This window comes from Notothenia rossii, assembly GCF_949606895.1.
Source record: "Notothenia rossii genome assembly, chromosome: 4".
NCBI classification, from domain to species: Eukaryota; Metazoa; Chordata; class Actinopteri; order Perciformes; family Nototheniidae; genus Notothenia; species Notothenia rossii.
The window spans coordinates 35,705,272-35,729,453 of record NC_136902.1 but is presented as its reverse complement, the minus strand read 5'-3'; the positions used below and the strand labels follow the sequence as shown (position 1 = coordinate 35,729,453).

Below are 24,182 nucleotides of genomic sequence, written 5' to 3'. Positions count from 1 at the left end.
CCTGAACAAGTCTACTTCCTCAGTGGCGATGTCTCTGGCCAGTGGGTTGTATGTCTCCTCTTGCTGTTGGTAGAGTTGAGACACCGGCTGGACTACTTTTGAAGTGCCAGGCTTCCTCCACTGGCACTCAACTTCTGTGGAGCTGATCTGCCACATGGCAAATATTGCCAATGCTGCAGCGTCGCTGCATTTGTACATCCCCCGTGCACAACCACAGACAGCGCTCTGCATCACGCCATCCTCTCCCATGTAGATCTGTACAAATAAAGTAAGTACCATGTTTGTTAACATGCTACAATAGATTGAATGAGCAATACAAGGATGGGCCAGATCTGGGGGTGGGAGGGTTTATTTTTCCATAGTTTTGTCCTCTTGTCTGATTGTTTTTTCTGAATTTTTTGTAATTTGTGTTGTATTGGTTGTGATTGTACATTGTATTTTTTTAAATGTGTATTACATTTTTGAAAAACATTTGATCAACAAAAAAGGATTTGGTCAGGGTCTAGACTCAGTGTGTAGTTTATGAATTAATCAATGCTCTCTACATTAGGAAAACATACCAGTGTACCAGAGGGAGTCACACACAGCTGTGCCTAGATAACCAAACAAATTGACAAGATAACCAAAATCCTTGAATCTACACACAGCAAATAAACTCAAATGACACAACGAGATGTAAAAAGGAGATCACACATATAGTCGATATAAAACTGGCCGCTTCAATCTGAAGAGCATCTAAAACAAAACACGGGAGTGTACCTTGTTCTTGTGAACACTAATGTTATCCACAGCATACACACCCGTATACAGTACACCCGTTCTAGGTTCTGATTGGCTCTCTAGGTTGGCATTCTAGCTTCTGACTGGCTGTCCAGGTTGTCAATCACAGCCGTGGTTCATATTATGCTAGTCGACTCGTAACATCGCTAAACTTTTTTTCTTGACGGTTTTCTCAGTCAACTAATGCTATTGATAACAGTAACATAAATTAACACAGCCCTGCACACTGCAGTCATTATATGCCGGGTCTGTGGTTCATCATCTTTTTTTTCATTCTCCTCCTTATTGACTGACATTAACCTTAAACATTGCACTCATATTACTCACCGAAACCTTGTAAAGCCGGTCCCGCATGCTGGCTCTTACAGAACCGACTAACTCCCCTTTCGTGTATGTACAGCTCTCAACGTGCCCGGACTTGTAGTGATTTTCACCTCGTTTTATACTTTTATTCTCATTCTGAAAGAATGAGGTGAAATGTGCCAATGTGACGGTCATCTTTGTGTTGGTGACGCGTATTGTGCGGGACCAGAGACATGTAGTTCACTGAGCGGCTTAACACAAAAAAATGTGTTACTTCACAGTTTTACGACACATTTTAATTTTTTTGACTTGCAAAATGTTCTTTTAAATTGACAAACATCATATGTGTCATTCGTGGCACAATTCAAACGGGATCAAAAGATACGTTTTCTCTCTCCATTGAATTCAATGTATAATTTTCCGCTTCCGGGGTCCCATGGAGGCTCCCGGAAGGGGAGGAACTTCGCCTCTCTATAAGGGCAAAGAGGCGGAGCCGAGGCGGGACCTCCTGCCACCGAGCTGAAAGTTCCAGAGCTAGCTGAAGCTACCAAGCTAAGCTAACATGCTCCCCTATCTGCACACTGCCGTGGCATTTTACGTTTCTAAGGTAAGCGGACATGAAACTATTCAGCAAAACTATAAATAATAATCTAAGTTAATGAGTTTTTAGCATAATACTTCAGAATCTTAAAATCCCTTAACGTTTGTATGCAATTGTGCTAAATTCAACACTGGAATCAAGCAAATATTAATATGTTTGCATGACATTAGTTATTTATATTTTGATAACACTTAACTATACGTTTAATACATTTAAGTCAAGCTAAGGTACATGTGATGGTAGCTAAAGTGCTCTTACCTGTGAGGCCTCGTCCAAACAGCATAATAACCAGACTGTGTCATTAAAACTAAATACCAGTTCTAGATCCTTGACTTTAGACAAACAATTCAAAAGAGAACATGTATTTAAAGACCAATCTTTATTTGAATGTGCCTCTTAACCTGATACATTAGTTATACAGTAATAGTATTGACAATCTAAAACAATTGAGCCAGTCAACTTTATGTTTCTTATTGTCTAAAGCATTTGTTATTTTCATTTTCCCCCTCTCATATTCAGTGTGGACGGATTGAGACAGCGTGGTGTCCAGAAAGCTGCAGAGACTTCAGGGAGAAACCTCTGTGTGATGAACTGATTGAGACAGTGTGGTGTCCAGAAAGCTGAAGAGACTTCAGGGAGAAACCTCTGTGTGATGAACTGATTGAGACAGTGTGGTGTCCAGAAAGCTGAAGAGACTTCAGGGAGAAACCTCTGTGTGATGGACAGGTCTGTTGGTTTGGAGAGGACTGAGGGTCTTTCCTCTGTGAGGAGGTCCAGGCCTGACGGAGGAGCCCATGCTGGGCAAAGCTGATACCAACTGCACAGGCCTAGTCTGTCACTTTATTTGACTAAATGTGTTTACTCATACATTTAATAGGTTTACACCTTCTGTCCATATGTGCTTTTTATTTAAAACATGTTTGATTAAGTTTTGGTTCACATTTCAATAAATTGTATTTGCAATCCTTTTGTCCATTATTCTTACTGAAGATTGGCCCCATTTATTTGTGACGTTGCAAACTCTGCGGTACAAGGCACAAGTGATGTGAAGCTCATAAAGCGAGGCAAATAGAAATAATCAGCTGATGGAGTGTAGATGTGGAAATAGGTGCATTCCATCAGCTGACTGTTTTTACAATAAAAGTAGTTTCTTAATGTACTGGTCTTAAAATATAGCATCAGCTTTTAATTTTCCTCTTGGATGTTCTTCTTGACCCTCAGAGAAGGAGAACATGTCGTGTCTTTCAGGCATGTCCTTTCCTAACAAAGATTACAGGAAACATATTGCAGAACAAGTGTGTTATTTATGAAAGCGGTGTGTTTCTGTGTTTAGGGGCTGTAGATATAATTATTTTGTAATTTTAATGTTTTTATTTTATTTCAAAAGTGAGCTACAAAGACCATCAGATTATGAATGAAAAGTATGAAGTTCATCAACATTGAAATATATGTTACTATCAAAATAACATATTTAACTGTTATCAAAACATAGTTACCACGTTTTTTACAGACAATATTTAGGAATAAATAGTAGCAGTTCTCACTATGTGTTAAATATCTTTGCCTTTAATACATTAAATTAGAAAGCTGACAAAATCATATTGCTTGTTAACATCTAAATGTAACTTTTTGCATGGAAAAAACCCTCAACTTAACTGATGTGCAGGTGATCTAGTATTTAGTATTGTTTAATGGAATGTATATCAGTGTATTAAAGTCAATACTTCATTTATTTAAACCAATATCTTTCTTGATTATTTGTACAGTATGAAAAAAAGAGTCTTTGTACCTGTGCTGAAGTTCACTGCTGTGAGGAGTCCAGTTATGTCTCTCACTCTCTGGTCCAGCCTGTCTGCATCACCTGGACACCTTAAACAAACAGATATATATGTAAAGTACCATGTGTACAAACAATATAACTGATTCTCTTCTGTTGAACATGTTGGATTGTGTATTGTCCGAGTCAGGGTCCTTTTTATTCTACTGTAACTTTGGAAGTTGTGTTACCAATGCTTACTGTTTATTTGATACCCATTTGGTAATGCAATTAATAAAAACAACAAGGTTTGGGTTCGTTCTTCAGATGACTGTGACGTTAACGTGTAAGCTCAATAATGAACTCCAGCTCAACCAACCATATTTTAATATCTAAGTAATCATCTTGAAATATGAAATTATTATATTATGCATTGTTTGCGTGGTGCCGACACGTAAATGTAACAAAGTTCGTGACTCCACCACGCAATGTGGTATTAAGGAGTCGTGGTGGAGTCACGCATTCTGGTGGGATCAGGTTGGTTATTCCGTTATCCGCTTGTAATTATGCCGTTACAAGCTTCAAAGTTGTATTTATCATCTGAATTTTGCCGAAACAAGTTTAATATTCTGAAAGCAAAGACTTTGTTTATTTGAAATCAGATGAAAACAAACTGTAACGGACCCTGCGGTGTTATCTATGATTACTATGCCTTACATTCATAATTTCAGTGGGAGTGGCGCTGTGGAAGAGTGGAGTGGCGAACGAGAGCTGTCATCTTCCCTTTACAAGCTTCAGAAATGTGTGTAGCTAATGAGATTGAATATAGGCTAACAATCAAAAATAACAAAATATACACAGCTAGATCAGATTAGATGCGACTTTAGAGTAGAGGGGAATTATTGAAATGGGATTTGTACAGTGTTCCGCGGCATCTGCCCCTGCGAAAATGTGGGGCAGGGCTGTAAAGTGGGGGGGGCCAATGGCCCCCTGGCCCCCCCGCTTCCGGCGCCCTTGTCCCTGAGCATTGAGGGTGACTATACCAAAGGTTTCACAGTCAGGTTCTGTGGCACTGCTAGAAACATTTTGTACCCTAAAGGGATTCAAGAGGTTTCAGTGTTTCCATTTCCATCACATCAGCTCTTTCCTGTCTTTCTATCTTCCGTTTCTCTCCGCTTCCTTCCCTGTTTCTCACCCGTCTCTGTTCCGCTCCCTCCTCCTGATCACCTTTTCTCTCTCTGTCTTGATCTGTGTGTGTGTCTCTCTCCCGGGGTCTCACACGGCATGTCAGTATTGATCATACAGCTCAGTGCATTGCGTTTGGCTGCTCAGCTTTTCATGGAGCCAGTGTACACATAATGGTCTCCTACTGAACCCCGAAAAAGAGTGTGTGGGTGTGAACAACAAAGTTGCTGCTTGCTTGAACATCGTCTCTCCTCCTCCTCCCATTTTTTCTGGAAAACTTTGACACAAATCACACGTTTAGTCTCTGGAAAACTTTGACACAAATCACACGTTTAGTCTCTGGAAAACTTTGACACAAATCACACGTTTAGTCTCTCTCTCTCGTACCTGTTCATAAACACATGAACCTGCACTTCCTTTAGTGTGCCATTCACATATCCATTGTAAAGACGGTATCAATAGGTTACAGCTGATTCTTTCCCCCAGCTATTTTACAGCAGCTTCACAGTATGCAATTCACACAAGACCCTGTTGTTATTTAATTTGATACAAGCTAACTACATTTAAGCTCTTATAGGATCATTACAGCATGTGTTTAAACCACCGCTAGAGAGGATATGAACATAAACAACTGTGATGTTCTGGCAGCGTATAAAGTATAGACTCAAACACAACACATGGAGATCACGTACAGAGAAAAAAACACACACACAACAAACCCCCTTACACAAGAGCATGCCTGAACTCACATGGAGCAACAATACCCTCTGTGGTTTGAAGATATAAACAGGCCCTTTCTCATTTCTCTAACTCCCCTCCTCGACTCCCCTCCTCGACTCCTTTCCTCGAGACTTAGTCCCGCCCACAGGAGATGCGAGCGGAGGAGCCGAGGAGGGGAGTCGAGGAGAGAGGAGGGGAAGCAGCAGGCGGTTAGAGAAATGAGAACTCCTCTCCTCTGAGCGGTCATTTTAAAGAGACGTCCATTAATGATGACAGGAGGCACAGCAGCCCTCTGTCTGATGGACAGATGTGTTCATGACGACTTATATATTTACTTTTAATTCATTGACAGTGCGGTATAATGAGACAATAGCAGGCTACAGATGCGGCGCACACACACACACACACTTACACAATATATACAATTTCAGAATCAAACAGAGCACTCTCATAATAACGTAACACTATCAGAGACTGGATATATCCCCCCCCCCCCTCTCTGGTCGCTACAATGAGGAATTGAAATTACGGGCCAAAAGTTTTATTTACAAGTATTAAAAGTAAGCATAGGACACCAAACCAACTAGTCTGTCCGCCGCATCTACGCACTGTACAACACACACACCTACATACTGTACCACACACACGCACCTACAGCTCCTAAAACAGTCTACAGCCGTTGTGTATTTTATTATGTGAAGCACTAAATGTTTTTAGAAAAATATCGACTCTTTGTTTGTAGATATACTAAACTAAAGCAAATAAAGAGAGTAGGCCTGTTATACTGAGTGATATATATTATACACACTGCTCCGCTTTCTGCATGGACCTCACAGCTGTTCTCACTGTAAACATCGCGTCGTGATGAGAGCAGTTAATAAAATAATATCCAGGGGATGCATGCAGAGCTGTCATTGGCTGAGATAAGTCCGGCCGTGCGTCACAACTCTTTGAAAAATCTCTGTTCCCGGAAATGCATCTACGAAGGAGCCGTGGTGGACCCATCAGTGTATCCTCGGTTAGAGCTCCTCCAGAGAGCCTCCTCGACACTCGATCCTCGAAGTGCCTTTAGAGAAATGAGATGTCCTTCAACATGGCGCGCTGAAATTCATTTCTGGGTCACTACCGGAGGACCGAGGAGTCGAGGAGGGGGATTTGATGAAATGAGAAAGGGCCCTGGATGTGCTTCTGCTGCCAAGTGTAAAGGTTGTTGTTGTTGTTGTGTGACATGCATGCCTCTATTCAAATGTCCCTCATTCAATAGCATGTGCCTCAGCCTTGGGAATGAGCAGCACCAATCTGACATATTTGTCCCGCTGGTTTTAGAACACACTTTTAAATGGAAAAGTCTGGGAGCTGGCGGAGCTTGTAATTGCCTTACAGCATCTGGGGTCTTCGTGGGAGACAACGGAAACATTGGCATTTGTAGCACAGAGCATGATCAGCTGTGCCTTTTTCTATGGGAATGAGAAGAATAAGTCTGAGGTCGATCTGAGAAGAAAGGACGGAAATCGACGAGGCTGTATTGTTGGGTTTGTCGGTTTTCGGGATTATCTGCGTGGGTGCTGAATGTGTGTGGGTGTGGAGCCAGAAGGGGTTGACCCTGAATCTCATTGGCTATCAATACAGCTTTCTTTTCGTCCTCATTTCCGTAAAAATGGCTTTCTGTCTGTATTTGTTGCTGTCTCTTTCGTTCCTCCCCATCCCTCCACACATTCAGACCAGAGAGAGAGAGTTATATAATGAGGTCGCTGCTGTCTTGTGTACATTAATGAGCCAACTTGTTTGCAGGGAAATATGAAAGCTGACAACTCTGATCCCTGAAGACCTGCATATGGTAAAAGTCTGCCTCTGCAGTGTGCTGAGGACCAACTTCAATACCAGACTCTGTGGGCGAAGTAGTCAAGGATGCACATTAAAAAGTAACACACAAACTGTTCATGGTAGACTCAAAATACCTAAAGAAAAAGTTGTCAGACAATGGAATAAAGTAAGATTATACACTTTGTCTATTCATTTCAGTGGTTCATAGAACATTTAGGTCACATAAGTCGTATTCCTATTCAAGTGAAAAATAATTTTTTTGTAAAATCTTGATAAGTTGAACAAGAAAAGCAAAGTTGGTAATACAGCAGTGTGGAGCAAAAATAAAAAAGGATAGTTGGCTGCGACAGCTAGTTTTGTTAAGCTATGGATAGGTAAACCATCTCAGGGAGAAAGCGAAGAAGTATAAATACATGATTCAAATGCATCAGTTGTGCGAGTTGAATGTTGTCAAATCGTATTATTATTTATTTTATAATTATTATTATATCATTTTATAAAATGCATTACGATTAATCATTCAGCACATCAACCTCTTAAAAAGGTCTTACTCAATGCCGCTGTTAGTTTACAGCTATTCTTAAACGGATAAACAAAACGCAAATACATGCATTTTATTTTTAGACAAAATAGGCAAAAGCATAAGTAATATAATACATTTAATTGTGACGAAGCAAGTGCAAACATTCAGTGTGTGCTGTCGCAGCAGAGTATGCGCTATCTTTCCTAGATATCTTTCGTATGTAACAACAACAAAAAATCAATAGAAATACATACAAAACTGATATTATGTTTAACAAAAAGTAGTCATTCTTAAATCTTCCGTAAATACCAAAGTGCACACACACCAGGTGCTGGTATTGATTAATATTACCTTCAGTACAGAGTCAGAGCTAGCTCCTCTCTACATGCATTAATCATCTGTCAGGGAGCTCAGCATGGGATTGCATGTTTGTATTTAACTGATCACAGATTTGCATTAAATATAAATAAGGCCTCTTCAGTGAAAAACACAGAGCTGCCTGCCATGAAATGTAGGCCAGCATACAGATGGAATAAGCATGTCATATACACTTAGCTATCTCTCCTTTCTGTTGTATGCTCGCCCCTCTCTGGGCTCCACATCAAGCTGCAGGCGACAGCTGAGAGAAACGTGGAGGTATGCGTGCTTTGAAAATGAACAATGATTTCCCATACTTCTTAAAGCTGTACAATCTGATCAAATATATAGGATAATCCTTTGAGATGAGACTGGAGGTAGAGGTGAACAAATCAAACAGGGAAATAAATGATGTTTATGTATAGGCTGGTGCACCTGTGGAGGCTGCAACACACTTCTTACAGGAGAGAAATGTTTCCTGTTCACAGTGCAGGCATGTAGAAGATGTGTATGCAACATTCACAGCTAGACTGGATGCTCTTTTTCTGGCATGCGATTGCTAGTCATTACACTCAACTTGGAAATTCTTTCGAATTATATTGTACATCATATAGTAGGGTTGCACCAATTTATCGTCCGATAGCAATCTTCGGACAATAAAGTGTTATGAATTTGCCCTGTTGACTTCTACTCAGATGAAATTCACAAATGTTTATCTGGTCTGGCACATAATTGTTTTGCTCCGGCTAAAGGTTTTGTTGGTTATTTGCTGCCGGACTTGGACAACATTTACCAGCTGAAGATTCAAAGGGAATGTACTCTGGCATGATGTAGTAGTGCAACAGGTGCAGCGCGGAAGGATGGTTTGCTTCAAATTAAAAGTTATGTAGTATTTACATTGGATGCGATTTGTTTTCTATGCTAGCTTGCAGAACTACAAACAGCTGCCATCTCATTGGTTGCACATCAAAATGTTAGCGGTAAACGAGGTCAACTTGGGTAGGTTTAGGCAACAATTTGACTTTGGAAAAAATTGTGGATTGGGTAAAATAGCTGTGGATACATATTGAAGTTATGAGATCAATACATCCAGTGTGGTTTCAGATGGGAAACAAACAGTGGTCTCTAGTGTGAGTGCAGTGTTTGGCTTTTCACGGTTTAGCTATGAACTGTGTATGGGAACAGCCTGGACTATATTACATAATATACATTTTTGTACATAGGCTTTATATTTAAATACATTTAATTCAGGTTTCATGAAAAAATGTATTTGTAAGAAGAGCTATATAAGTATCTGTGTTGTTGACAAGGCTTCAAAGCAGTTATTTAAAACCAAGTTTATATTACAGTGCTCCATACATTTATATGATTACATTTGTCAAAGAGTGTGTTATAAAATGCTTACTATTTTATGATGAATGAATATAATGCATTTTCTCTCTACACAAAAGGTGAAATGAACCACAAAAAATTGTCAAAAACGTTTAGTACAAACTCTCCCCAGGATTTCACAATCAGTTCGTTCTAAATATATTAATAGTTCCAGGCTATGCAAAAGGTGCTTGATTGCAGCTGCGGTGCACGTGTTGGCTAGATTTGGTATTGATTGCAGCCTATTCTTGTCCTACTCCTGCTGCTGCGTGTGTGTGATGTGTGGCTGGTGAACCTCCAGCTGGGTAGGAGTGGGTGTCTGAGAGGAAAGGGGGGAGGGGGATAGAGGGAGATCTTAGCTCGAATGAGGACTGTAATGTAAGATGTCCTATAGGACTCAATTTGCCTCTTCCTGCACCATGTGCTAACAGATACGGGCCGTGTCTCAATTCAGGGGTTGCATCCTTCGAAGGGTGCATTCGTAGACCGTATACATAACTTCCGCCGAAAAAAGGCTGTCCCAATTTTTTTTAAAAAGACAAGAATCCTCCGAATGCGGCCCACTAATGCGGCCTTCTTTTCCGGTCCCCTCAGCAGAGTGGATTTAAAAGCAGCACCAAGCGGAAGAATCACTAATAAATGTGAGTATTGGGTTTTAACTTACTTTAAAATAACTAACGTTACACACGTCAAACCCAAGGGGCATTAAAACGTACATTTTCGAGAGATTTGGAGAAACAAACAAGACAAACTGACACAGGACAGGGGAGAGACAGGACTATTTAAACATGAGGTGAGTGGGAACAGGTGGAAACAATCAGGGGCGGGGCATACACTGATGATGGCACACAAGGGGAGGAAGAAACAGGGCCTGAAATGAAAGACAAGAGTTAAGTAAAAAATAAAACAGGAAATGGAAAACGAGACATGACAATAAACACAGAGACTGACTAGAGATGAAAACCTAAATAAGCAGACATGAAAATGACAGACATAATACATAAACATAACTAACACATTTGACGAGACACAACATCATGTCTCTGGCTGAGAATCAATTCAACAATGCAACTTTGATTGATTTAGCTGTGGCTGAAGTCTTAAGCACACATTAAACCTTAAGTGAAGCCCCGGCAGTTTCATGAATATTTACATCATGCATTGTGAACGTCATTCTGTCATCATTTTTCTAGCAGACCCACTATATATATCAGCAAGTAGCAAACAACAGGTGTACCGTTAATAAAACGAAGAGAGAAATCTGAAACCGTACCCTCAGGAAACTGGCATATTTGTGGCAAAATGACATACATTCTGTATATAAATAATTAAGTTAATGCTTGTATGTGCTAGATTAATGTTTTCTAATTTAAACATCATGCTCATCATCTCAAAACGTGTTAATGATAAAAGTATACACCAACAAATGAGCCGAACCGCCTCTCGCTGCAGGTGTTGTGGTTTCTCAAGACAACTTCAGCCACTTGTTAATGAACAATGTATTTCATAACCTCCACCAATGTAGGATGAAGCTTGAGTCAAGAACCCATTCAATCTTACAATGTTTGGAATTACCATCACTTTTACTTCCATTTAACATTACAAAAAATGGCAGTGTCGGGTTGTTATTTTAAACGTGACGTTTACAGTCCAGCTTCTAAGTCTCTTTCCAAGCTGTTTGTTCTTACAAATTATTTCAAATGGCTCATGTTCTTTGGATCACAGCCCAACTCAACATTTGCACCAACCACATAAAAGTTAACGCTAAGAGTCTAAATTGAAATCATTGGTGGCATGTGTTGCATGTGTGCTCACTGCTCACGTTTAGTTTTTACCTCTAAGTAATTGTTATCAAGCTTATTTATTCGCCTTTCTACATTCTGTTTTGTTTGTTGCAATTATCGACTTTGGTTGAAGTGATATTGCCTTATTCCTAGATCAAGCAATTACCATGCTGAGTGCAGCTTTGTTATAATTAGTAGAATTACTGGCAAAAGCTATAGAAAAAAGAACAACCAAGCCATAAACCATATATTTTCTTTTTCCATCAGCTGTCGCGCTTAAAAACTGGAAAGACAGTTTGTAATGTGAAAGAGCTCAATATATTCAGCTTTACTGGGGATGTAGAGTCGTACTCACAGCGAAATGGTGTGGATGGCAGCACAGTTCAACAGGCTGCAGAGTTCATTTAGCAGCTTTCACGCCTGTTATTACGAGTGGCACTGATGCATCAGGCACTTATCTATTTATCACTTCAACTGCAGGAATTCTGTTGATTGTGGGTAGTAATTGTTAGGGCTAGGGTTTCTCACAGTTTGAATTGTTGAGCTTAGCCAACAGTTATTTTTTGAAGGGTGACAGTTTGAATCATGTAACAGCAGAGATAACAAATGATTGAGGTAATTCCTTCGTTTTTCAGCCCCCACTCATGTGTGACAGAATGATTACTAGAGATTCAGAGCTTTCTGCAATGACATAAAGTAGCCAACCATTCTAATACCACTTTATCAGAATATAGTATATATACATATATATACACTATATTCTGATCTTAATTTTTGCATATGGTAATTAGTGTGCCTATTCTTTTGAACAATCAGAACTTTTGTAATCACTAATGATTAGAGCTTATTCATCATTTATATGTATTTTTATATATATAACAAACATTTTTGACCCAGTCACTCAAGAAAAAACTCATAAACTAATTAATTATCTTTTTTACATTGAGCTTTGTACAGTATCCATGAACACCTGTATTGCATATATGAAATTACAGCACTTTCAGTGGACTTTATACTTTTGGTCTTTACATTCAGCGGACGTCAATCTTGTGGAAGTCAATCATGAATAAAGACAACTGCTTACAGCGTTGGAGGCCGGGGCCCCATTCGTTCTTATGAAAGTTACTCAATGGCGCATGAAGCCAAAATGGACTGATTTTAAAGAGCGAAAGTACCCGAATCTGGGCGAATAGACAGTGTGCATTTGCATTTTTGTTAAGCCCCGCCTTCAATCAACACCATCACGACCTGTCTTGGCTCAGTCAAATTAGCGGAGAGGGGAAATAAGTCTGGATTCGGCTTTTAGCGCATTTTACACCTTTTAGACCCTAATAGTTTTAATAAATGGCTAGTCACTAGTCGTACTGGTGTTAAATATGTTCTTTATTCTCGCGTCCAGGAGAGAAGCTTTAAAATGAGACTAAATGGAGTCTCTGAAAAGATTCAAATGGGATACTTTAATTAAAAAAGGCGCGGTAGTGTTACAGACAGAATATTGTTCCGGCAGAAAACAGCTGTGATCTGGTTCTCCTGAGCAAGAAGAAGACAGCGGATCTCTCCTCCGGCGCTGCTATATCCTCTGCTGGCTCCTCCCCGCCAGCCGGCTCACCTCGTCTCCAATGTCCGTTATTGTATTTAAACAGAGGATAAGTTCTTTTCACATTCAATATATGCTTAACACGCCGTTTCTCCTCATATTCTCTTTCATCACTTTTCATTTAACACATTCTAAACGCTGTAATCAATACTCTAAACAATACTTCTCGGCTCGTTTGGTTTCCGGTCATTCCGGATGTTGCCACATGCTACTCTCGTCTGTAAACAATAATGTATTCAAATAAACTGTACTTTCATTTAATATTCAACATGGTAGTATCTCGACATCTATCGTTGTAGTGTTAAATCAGTAGGTTTCGGTTTTCACCACACCAAGTCATTTCGCTTCTCAATTCACCTCTTTAGGAAATCGTATATTAGCCACATGCTACATGCTAACCGTAGATGAAGGATTTTCAGAATAAAAGCTTAACTGCTTGTGCACAAGAATTTCTGGTTTTTCAGTATAAAAGAGCGTTTAAACTGACGGTATGTTTAAGCTACATTATACCATCAAAACATTGATTTTAATTTCTAACACTGGGTAGTTGATTTAGCATCAATTGTAGTTGTCTCCTGGTTTCCGTTGTGTTTTGAGCTTCTAGCAGTGCTTTCTAATTGCACCGTTTTGTTAATGCAGCACTTGCAGCGCTGCGCAGCGCTGTTTGTTAAGGCTTCAAATTGATGATTTTGTGTATCGTCAAGTTCGTAAAAAATGTCTAAATGCTAAGCATTTTCGTTTTTTTTGTCATTTGCATGTATTTCAATATTTGCATCCTTTCTGAAGCTGCAGCGAGTTATCCTCATGGAAATGTTTTTGGATTTCCCTGTCATATCTATTTAAATATTAATTCGTTTAGTTTTCAAATATTAAGCTATATATATTTGTCAACTTCAAATGACGAGTTTACTTTTTGCTTTATACCTGGCAGTACACAACCTCTAACCTTCTCTATCATCATGACTGCAATTTTTGGAAGAAGGATGGTTGTAAAAATAGAAAATAGAACTACTCTATTAAAGTAGCTTTTAGAAAGGTCTTGAAGTCCTTGGCTTGCCTTGTGTATAGAGACTGAACAAATGCACAATATGGCCTCTTCCATGAGCCTCTTAGGGCATGTTTGAAACATCTGCTAAAACTGCTGCTGCTATCTTCCACACTGCTACTTGAGTGTATTAATCACTGAAGTCTTTCGTTTTCAGTGTCAAGTGCTTGAAATGCTTATAATAGCTAACAATAGGTTCAGGGTGAATACAGAAATCAAGGTAAAAATCAATACGGAAACCCACCATACAGGATAAAAGAGTTGTGTGTTGGTGTCATTCTGGATCACGTCCCAGAGGACCTGTGGAGGAGCTTACACAAGTCTTTTCTTCTGTGAGTGCTGAAGAAAGGAAAGTGTGTGTCATAGCTCTTTGTGAGGTGCTGGTATTGAGTTATCTATAATATCTCCTGATCTATGTTGCACCTGAACAGTTTTATCTTGTGCACCATGGCTTTTGTCTTTCACCTGACGGTTGACCTGTCTCTTTCTTAATCCGAAGGACTTTTCCCTCACGAACATAGATCTAAACGGGATGGGATTGAAGGATTCTGGGCTCGATCTGGTCTTTGGACTATTCATCAGCAGCTTCTCATGTCATTCCCCTTCACTTTCTGGTTATTGAGAATAATTGAAGTGTTTCGTTCTATAATGCATCATGTTCACTTTGGCCGGATATTCATCTTTCTAACAGCTGCTCGTAATCTGTAATGTGGGTTTTCTTGTTCTATTACAGAGAGTATTCTAAAAGAGGAAAAAAAGCTCAAGTCTAATTTTGGAATAGTAGATTTAATTGACTGTATAATCTTTTAAAATCTTATCACGGGCTTCACAAGATCCTACCCGCCTGTCCATCTACAAAACAGCTTTTCCTAAAACCAATATAGACTTATTTCTGCCTTCTCTAGTGTTGCAACACAGGATTTAAGGTACACAGTAAAGTCTAATGGTTGTTATGAAATAAAGTAAAAGGTCAAAATTGGACTTACTAGCTAGGAACGTACAAACCTCAACCCATCGTCACACACGGTATATTTATGGTAAAAACGTAACCGTGTTCACACTCTAGAAGCGTCAGGAGTTCATCTTCAAAGAAGGCGCGTGTTTGAACGATTTTAGTTTTTTAGGTTTTGTCTTTTTATTTATCATCTTAGTTAATTAACAGATGCACTTTGCTCATAGTAAATCATCTTTTAATTAGGGCTGTCGAAGTTAACACGTTATTAACGCGTTAATACAACTTCCTTTTAACGCCTGCTCCGTAGTTTGAAAATAAATCCGCAAACCCCGGTAACGTTGTGAATATCAATTCAATATTCAAGATCAGAAAACAGAAACACACTACAAATGGAGAAGGAAAAGTATCTTTTGATTTGGCAAGTTCAGCTATAAAGCCCTACCACATGGTTTTTACATTACATTACATTACATTGCATTTAGCTGACGCTTTTATCCAAAGCGACTTACAATAAGTGCATTCGACCAGGAAGATACAACCTTTAAGAAAACAGAATCATATAAGTACATCAGGTTTCATAGAGCCAAACATTTCAAGTGCTACTCAACTGGCATTTAGAAAGCCAGCCCTTTATTAGTATATAAGTGCTTTGTTAGTAATTCTATCGCTCGAAGTGGAGTCTAAAGAGATGAGTTTTCAGTTTGCGTCGGAAGATGTGTAAGCTATCTGCTGTCCTGATTTCAATGGGGAGCTCATTCCACCATTTTGGAGCCAGGATAGCAAACCCACGTGTTTTTGCTGACGGGAACTTGGGTCCCCCTCGCAGTGCGGGTGCAGCGAGCTGTTTAGCTGATGCAGAGCGGAGTGCACGTGCTGGGGTGTACGGTTTAACCATGTCCTGGATGTAGGAAGGGCCAGATCCATTCACAGCATGGTACGCAAGTACCAGTGTCTTGAAGTGGATTCTAGCAGTTACTGGAAGCCAGTGAAGGGAGCGGAGGAGCGGTGTGGTGTGGGAGAATTTGGGAAGGTTGAAGACCAGACGAGCCGCTGCATTCTGGATGAGCTGCAGAGGTCGGATGGCACATGCAGGTAGACCAGCCAGGAGGGAGTTGCAGTAGTCGAGGCGTGAGATGACGAGAGCCTGGACCAGAATCTGCGCTGATGTCTGGGTCAGCTGGGGACGTATCCTCCTGATGTTGTAAAGCGTGTATCTGCAGCAGCGGGTTGTAGCAGCGATGTTTGCAGTGAAGGACAATTTGTTATCTAGGACCACACCCAGATTCCTTGCAGTCTGAGTCGGGGAAACAACAGAGGTGCCGATGTTGATTGTTAGGTCAAGAGTGGGACAATCTTTTCCCGGAAGGAAGAGCAGTTCAGTCTTGTCAAGGTTGAGCTTGAGGTGATGAGCAGACATCCACCGAGAGATGTCTGCTAGGCAAGCAGAGATGCGTGCGACGACCTGGGTCTCTGAGCGGGGAAAGGACAGAATTAGTTGGGTGTCGTCAGCGTAGCAGTGGTATGAAAAACCATGCGGGCTAATGACAGACCCGAGCGAGTTTGTGTACAGGGAGAAGAGGAGGGGACCAAGAACCGAGCCCTGAGGGACCCCTGTAGTTAATTGACAAGGGTCGGACTCGGACCCTCTCCAAGTAACCCTGTAGGTGCGGTCGTTGAGGTATGAGGTGAGGAGGGAAAGTGCAGTGCCTGAAACTCCAAGTTCTTGGAGAGTGCGAAGGAGGATCCGATGGTTCACTGTGTCGAATGCAGCAGACAGGTCCAGAAGGATGATGACAGAGGAGAGGGAGGCTGCTTTAGCAGTGTGCAGTTCATCAGAGACAGCAAGGAGAGCAGTTTCTGTTGAGTGACCTGCCTTGAAACCAGACTGGTGCGGATCCAGAAGGTTGTTCTGATGGAGATAACAGGAGAGTTGTTTAAAGACAGCGCGTTCAAGTGTTTTAGACAGGAACGGGAGGAGAGAGACGGGCCTGTAGTTAATAACATCAGACGGATTGAGAGTGGGTTTCTTAAGGAGAGGGTTTACTCTTGCCTCCTTGAGACTGTTTGGAAAGTGACCAGAAGTTAGAGAAGTGTTGATGAAATGGGTGAGAAATGGTAGAATATCAGGAGCGATAGTCTGAAGGAGGTTTGAGGGGATAGGGTCCAGAGAACAGGTGGTAGGACGGGCAGAGGTAACGAGGGTAAGAACCTCACTTGGAGAGAGAGGGGAGAAGGAGGTCAGTGTGTGGGTGAAGGGAGGGTCTGGTGACCCAGCGGTGAGTAAAGGTGAGTCAGAAAAGGAAGAGCGAATATCATCAACCTTTTTTTCAAAGTGGTTAACAAAGTCGCTTGACAGAAGGGAGGAGGGGGGAGGTGCTTTGGGAGGGTCCAAGAGGGTGGAGAAGATAGAAAATAGTTTTTTGGGATTGGAATAGGACCATGGTAATATGTACGTACTGTCAATGTGAATTAAGTTACCACTGGAGTACGTTGAGTTTAAAATATTTCTTGTTGGTTCACAGAAAAAAACATTTGATTGAAGGCTCTTGTAGGATTCTTGCTATTCTGAGTTTGTATCATGATTGATTGTGCACTGCTTATTGTAAATCACTTTGGACAAAAGCAATGTTCCCTTTACTCCAGTTTGAGTGACATTTGATTGACACTACAGTGCCCAGATACTTTTGGAAACTATAACACTTTATATTTTTTACCTTTTTTTAAATATATCTTCAGAAGGAATAATGTGCTTGGTGGTGAGTACCACAGATTGGGTAAGGAAGTCAGAATGTATTGACAAAAACACATTTTTAGTCTTTTCATGGGATTGTTGTCAATAGGAAAAATGTTATATTTCCAATATAAAAAAAATAAAGATGATGATGATTTGACTTTGTTACCGGCTAGATGTTTGGATGCTTCTGGTGGTTCTTGTATTCATTTTTCTCTAGAGTCTGTATCCTTTCTCAACAAGTGTGGTTGGTTATTGAGAGATTGTAAGCCTACAGTAAATGCCAATACACATTCAAGCCGTTTAGAGAAATGTAGGTGTGCAGGCTCAAAATAAACACCTACCTAGTGCTCTCAGCTCATTGTGGTAACTTGTAAAAGCTTTGGTTTTGTACAGTATTGATCTTGCTTGCCTTCGGATAACATATTCAACATGGTTCTCATGTGTTTTATATAAAGGAAAGCAGATTTGAAATTAAATCCCTAAATCTGCTCTTCCTATTCAGTGTCAAGCAGAAAACAGCTTCCTTGACATATGATTGATTATATGTGATGCTAAAATACAGGACATGGGATGCAATAGTTCCCAATTGAGCCATCTACTAGCCCTGTGGGCCCAACTGACTGAAGTATCAGTGACAGGAGCTGCCCTCTTGACAACCTCAATAACCTGACAGCGCTCACCCACCATTCCTTCTCATGACATCTAGTCCAGGCTTTATTACCGGATTTAAGTGCCATGTATTCATCCTTCACTTTGAAATAAATTCTTCTGAAATATGGAAGGTTTACTGGATGTACAAGGACACTGGAAGGAGGCTTTTTTTCCTCTCACAAGCATGTCATGTCTCCTAGCTGACTCTTTCAGATAACATGCCTTGCATTGGACCTGGTCTATACATAATAGCATATCAGAAGAAAACACATTTTCTCTTTCCCGATTGATTTTCAGGGAGTCTCTCATCAGAAAACACTTGAGGTTGTTGCTGTTGGATGTTAACATGATGGAGGGTTAGTGAATGCTCTGGTTTTTGGACAAAATGAACATGCGATCACTCCGGTCAATGTACGTACTTCGTCTCACTGGAATATTAATGGCCAGATTGAATACAACATCGACCCAATTTCTCCGGTCAATGACAGGAGAGTTTTGAAAGTGACAAAACAATGTTCCACACATTTAAAAACAATTAAACAATGTTTACCCAGGATTCATGCACCTTCCCAGGCTTGTAAAATGTGGTGATGCGCCCTGGAGGTATCCTACTATTTAAAACATGTATACACTCATGTACACCATTCATAGGGTTCCCTAACACAATGCACATAGTCTGGAGCTCTCACTGGGGTCCTGCATAGGCTTCAGTCAGGCGTTTTAACGAAATGGGCATATTTCGTGAATGTCATTTTCACGAAATCAACTTCTTTCATGAATGGCACGTTAACGAAATGGACATATTTGACCCAAAATGATTTATAATCATTATCTTTGCATTTGAATGATTCATTTTATCATTAACATGGTTCCCAAACACAATGCACATAGTATGGAGGTCACTGGGGTCCTGCATAAGCTTCAGTCAGGCGTTTTAACACTTTTTTTCCATGAAAATGATTTTTATTCACTATCATGGGGCTATATAAATCAAATTCCGGGTAATTCGGAGCACAATTGTACCTTTGTCAGTTTATGGAGCTTATCCCACAACTCCTGAAAGTTCCAGGCCGAATTTGGGAGCTCATAGGCGGCCTGCCATCCGTGGAAAGAAGAAAAAATCAAAAGAAAACCGTCAATTAGATCTTAGAATAATCAAAAATGACGTTTTTTTTTTTTCAAGTGCCAACTGAGGAGGGGCTAAACTAAGCTCAAACCTTCGGTGCTTCGGGACGAACCCCCGGAGACTTTTGCACCCCCTCTGGAGGAATGCAAGCGAGTTGTCATGGGATTATGAGACACTATTTTCGGATAGATTTTAACACTTTTAAGACTTTCATACGGTTCTCCAAAAAGCAGACTCTTGCTTTGTGACAGTGGAGGAATGCAAGGCAAGTTGTCAGGGGACTCGACCCGCATTATAAGCAATATTGTTGGACACGTTATTTTTATACATAGCGCTCCAAGTGTAGTTTGGCTCGGATACCATTCGTTGACACGCTACCCTCTGTCATGGTTGCCAAACTTTGAGTTGGGAAAACTGGTCTCTGGAGGAATGCAAGCGGAATTGTCATGGGATTATGAGACATTATTTTCGGATACATTTGAACACTTTTACCCGTTTTCTACGGTTCTCCAAAAAGTAAAGTCTTACTTTGTGACAGTGGAGAAATGCAAGGGCAGTTGTCAGGGGACTCGACCCGCATTATAACCACTATTCTCTGACACATTATTTGTATAGATACTGCTCCATCTGCAGTTTCGCTCGGATACCCTTTGTTGACACGCTACCCTCTGTCAGGGTTGCCAAACTTTGAGTTTGGGAAACTGGTCTCTGGAGGAATGCAAGCGGAGTTGCCATGGGATTATGAGACACTATTTTCGGATACATTTTAACACTTTTACCCATTTTCTACGGTTCTCCAAAAAGTAAAGTCTTACTTTGTGACAGTGGAGAAATGCAAGGGCAGTTGTCTGTTTCTGCAGCCTCTGCTTCTACCTTATCTCCCCACCCCGATACCAGCGCGTACAGACTTCCGTGCTCATCAGCGGCTGTCAGATTAAAACAGTTTATTGCACTTTTTAACATTCATGCAGCCAGAATTCCTGCTCTGTTGGGGGGGGGGGGGGGGGGGGTATCGCAGCCTGCTCCTCTCTGCCTGCTGCTGCTGCGCTCTGCCTCTATCCACACAACTTTTCTCCGCCTCTCAGAGACTTATTGCTGGGTAAAAAAGCCATGTGCACCGCCCTGGTTCTCTGCACGTGTGTGTTCCTGAGACCCTGACCGCAGCGACTCGGCTGTTTTTACCTGCTTGTCCATTTGGATATCAAAATGTTAACAAAACGGACGGATTTCCGTCCATTGGCTATCAGAATGTTAACGAAATGGACAGATCCACAGTTTTCCCCCTAAAAATGATTTTTAATCGTTATCTTTGCATTTAAATGATTGATGTTATCATTAAAATGGTTCCTTAACACAATGCACATAGTCTGGAGCTCACTGGGGTCCTGCATATGCTTTAATCAGGCTTGTCCATCTGGCCATTCAAATGTTAACGAAACGGCAGATTTCCGTCCATTTGGCTATTCAAATGTTAACGAAACGGACAGACTTCCGCGCACATCAGCGGCTGTCAGATTAAAACAGTTTAATGCACTTTTAACACTCATGCAGCCAGGATTCCTGCTCCTGGATCTCTGCATGTGTGTGTGCCTGTGAGTCTGAGGCCCTGACAGCAGTGACTAGGGAGGGGGGGCTGCAGTAACACCTTCACCGCCTTTCAGAGACCTTTTGCTGGGTAGAAAAGCCATGTACATCACCCTGGATCATTTTTAGCGTGCCCTGGCGAAAGCCATTAGGCTTGATTTATTTCTGTCCATCTCGCATGTGGCCGTTGTATTTCATTTGGACGTCGCGTCAATATGGCGACACGCACCACCTAAGTGATGTAAGGGGAGTTGGCAGGGGACTCTACCCGCATTATGAGGCACTATTTTCGGATACATTTTCACCACTTTTCCAAAAAGTGAATTTGACTATTTTGACTCTGGAGGAATGTAAAGGGAGTTGGCAGGGGACTCTACCCGCATTATGAGGCACTATTTTCGGATACATTTTCACCACTTTTCCAAAAAGTGAATTTGACTATTTTGACTCTGGAGGAATGTAAGGGGAGTTGGCAGGGGACTCTGCCCACATTATGAGGCACTATTTTCGGATACATTTTCTCATTTTCACCACTTTTCCCTGGGTAAAATTAGGTCTGTCACTTTGGTTAACCGCACCACTCTCGGAAGTCTCCCGAGAGTGGACGTCCATTGCCTCTAAATAGGGTCAGGGTTAGTACATTACATTACATTGCATTTAGCTGATGCTTTTATCCAAAGTGACTTACAATAAGTGTGTTCGACCAACAAAGTACAAACTTGAAGAAAACAGAATCATATAAGTACATCAGGTTTCATAGAGCTAAAACATTTCAAGTGCTACTCAACTGGCTTTAGATAAGCCAGTCCTTTATTAGTATACAAGTTTTGTGTTAATAGTTCTATCGCTCGAAGTGGAGTCGAAAGAGATGAGTTTTCAGTCTGCGCCGGAAGATGTGTAAGCTTTCTGCTGTCCTGATGTCAATGGGGAGCTCATTCCACTATTTTGGAGCCAGGATAGACCCACGTGTTTTTGCTGATGGGAACTTGGGTCCCCCTCGCAGTGCGGGTGCAGCGAGCTGTTTGGCTGATGCAGAGCGGAGTGCACGTGCTGGGGTGTATGGTTTAGCCATGTCCTGGATGTAGGAAGGGTCAGATCCATATGCAGCATGGTACGCAAGTAGCCTACCATTGTCTTGAAGTGGATTCTAGCAGTTACCGGAAGCCAGTAAAGGGAGTGGAGGAGCGGCGTGGTGTGGGAGAATTTAGGAAGGTTGAAGACCAGACGAGCCGCCGTTGCATTCTGGATGAGCTGCAGAGGTCCGATGGCACATGCAGGTAGACCAGCCAGGAGGGAGTTGCAGTAGTCTAGGCATGAGATGACGAGAGCCTGGACCAGAACCTGCGCTGGTTTCTGGGTCAGCTGGGGACGTATCCTCCTGATGTTGTAAAGCGTGTATCTGCGGCAGCGGGTTGTAGCAGCAATGTTTGCAGTGAAGGACAGTTTGTTATCTAGGGTCACACCTAGATTCCTTGCAGTATGAGTCGGGGAAACAACAGAGGGGCCAATGTTGATTGTTAGGTCAAGAGTGGGACAATCTTTTCCCGGAAGGAAAAGCAGTTCAGTCTTGTCAAGGTTGAGCTTGAGGTGATGAGCAGACATCCACTGAGAGATGTCAGCTAGACAAGCAGAGATGCGTGTGACGACCTAGGTCTCTGACCGGGGAAAGGACAGAATTAATTGGGTGTCGTCAGTGTAGCAGTGGTATGAAAAACCATGCGGGCTAATGACTGATCCGAGCGAGTTTGTGTACAAGGAGAAGAGGAGGGGACCAAGAACAGAGCTCTGAGGGACCCCTGTAGTTAATTGACAAGGGTCGGACTCGGACCCTCTCCAAGTTACCCTGTAGGTGCGGTCTTTGAGGTATGAGGTGAGGAGGGAAAGTGCAGTGCCTGAAACTCCAAGTTCTTGGAGAGTGCGAAGGAGGATCTGATGGTTCACCGTGTCGAATGCAGCAGACAGGTCCAGAAGGATGATGACAGAGGATGATGACAGCTAGCGACTGTGGCTGTGAGGGAGTGTGGTCGTCTTTCAACCAGAAGGTTGTGGGTTCGATCCCAGCGCATGCAGTCAACATGTCGATGTATCCTTGGGCAAGATACTTAACCCTGAGTTGCTCCCGATGGCATGGGCAACGGTGTGTGAATGTGTGTGAATGTTAGGTCCTAGAGTAAGGTACACTGCTCTGTATGAATGGGTGTGAATGGGTGAATGACATGTAGTATGTAAAGCGCTTTGAGGGGTCTTAAAGACTGGATAAAGCGCTATATAAGTACAGTCCATTTAGAGGAGAGGGAGGCTGCTTTAGCCGTGTGTAGTTCCTCAGTGACAGCAAGGAGGGCAGTTTCTGTTGAGTGACCTGCCTTGAAACCAGACTGGTGCAGATCCAGAAGGTTGTTCTGATGGAGATAACAAGAGAGTTGTTTAAAGACAGCGCGTTCAAGTGTTTTAGACAGGAACAGGAGGAGAGAGACAGGCCTGTAGTTTATAACATCAAATTGGTTGAGAGTGGGTTTCTTTAGCAGCCTCCTTGAGACTGTTTGGAAAGTGACCAGAAGTTAGAAGTGTTGATGAAATGGGTGAGAAATGGTAGAATACCAGGAGCGATAGTCTGAAGGAGGTTTGAGGGGATAGGGTCCAGAGGACAGGTGGTAGGACGGGCAGAGGTAATGAGGGTAAGAACCTCACTTGGAGAGAGAGGGGAGAAGGAGGTCAGTGTGTGGGTGAAAGGTGGGTCTGGTGACCCAGCTGTGATTAAAGGTGAGTCAGAAAAAGAAGAGCAACCTTTTTTTTCAAAGTGGTTAACAAAGTCGCTTGACAGAAGGGAGGAGGGGGAAGGGGCTTTGGGGGGGTCCAAGAGGGTGGAGAAGATGGAAGATAGTTTTTTGGGATTGGAATAGGAAGATTGGATCTTATCTTGAAAGAAATTGCTTAATTTAAAACTTTGAAATTTCCCCCAATCAGCTTTAGCAAAGCACCACCTGGTTATTACACCTCCTTCCTGCATATATACATTAGTATTCATTTTAGTAAGCACTGGATAATGGTCACTTCCTACAGTGGAGCTATTCAAAACAAACCATTCGCATGTATGAACCAAACAGTTTGACACTAATGTCAGATCCAGGCATGAGACTTTCCCCCTGTGTACATCTACTCTTGTGCCATGTCCATCATTAAGGCATACTAGTGTTCTTTCCTCCAGCATTTCTTCCACTATATTTCCGTTACTATCTGTATGGTTGCTGCCCCATAGACTGTTGTGTGCATTGAAATCACCACACCA

At 41.6% G+C, this 24,182-nt stretch overlaps 1 protein-coding gene and 1 long non-coding RNA gene across 2 annotated transcripts in view; one reads left to right on the top strand and one right to left on the bottom strand.

Annotated features, from left to right (window-relative positions):
• The window catches only part of klhdc8b (kelch domain containing 8B), a gene marked incomplete at its 3' end in the record, with an annotated part of 357,262 nt that overhangs the window by 111,309 nt on the left and 221,771 nt on the right, over positions 1-24,182 (top strand). The gene's annotated exons all lie outside the window — the stretch shown is intronic.
• On the bottom strand, positions 2,651-3,694 carry LOC307037661. The gene is made up of 2 exons (XR_013807747.1): positions 3,474-3,694; positions 2,651-2,944 (listed from the first exon to the last, which is right to left on the bottom strand). It is a non-coding gene; the product is annotated as an uncharacterized lncRNA (long non-coding RNA).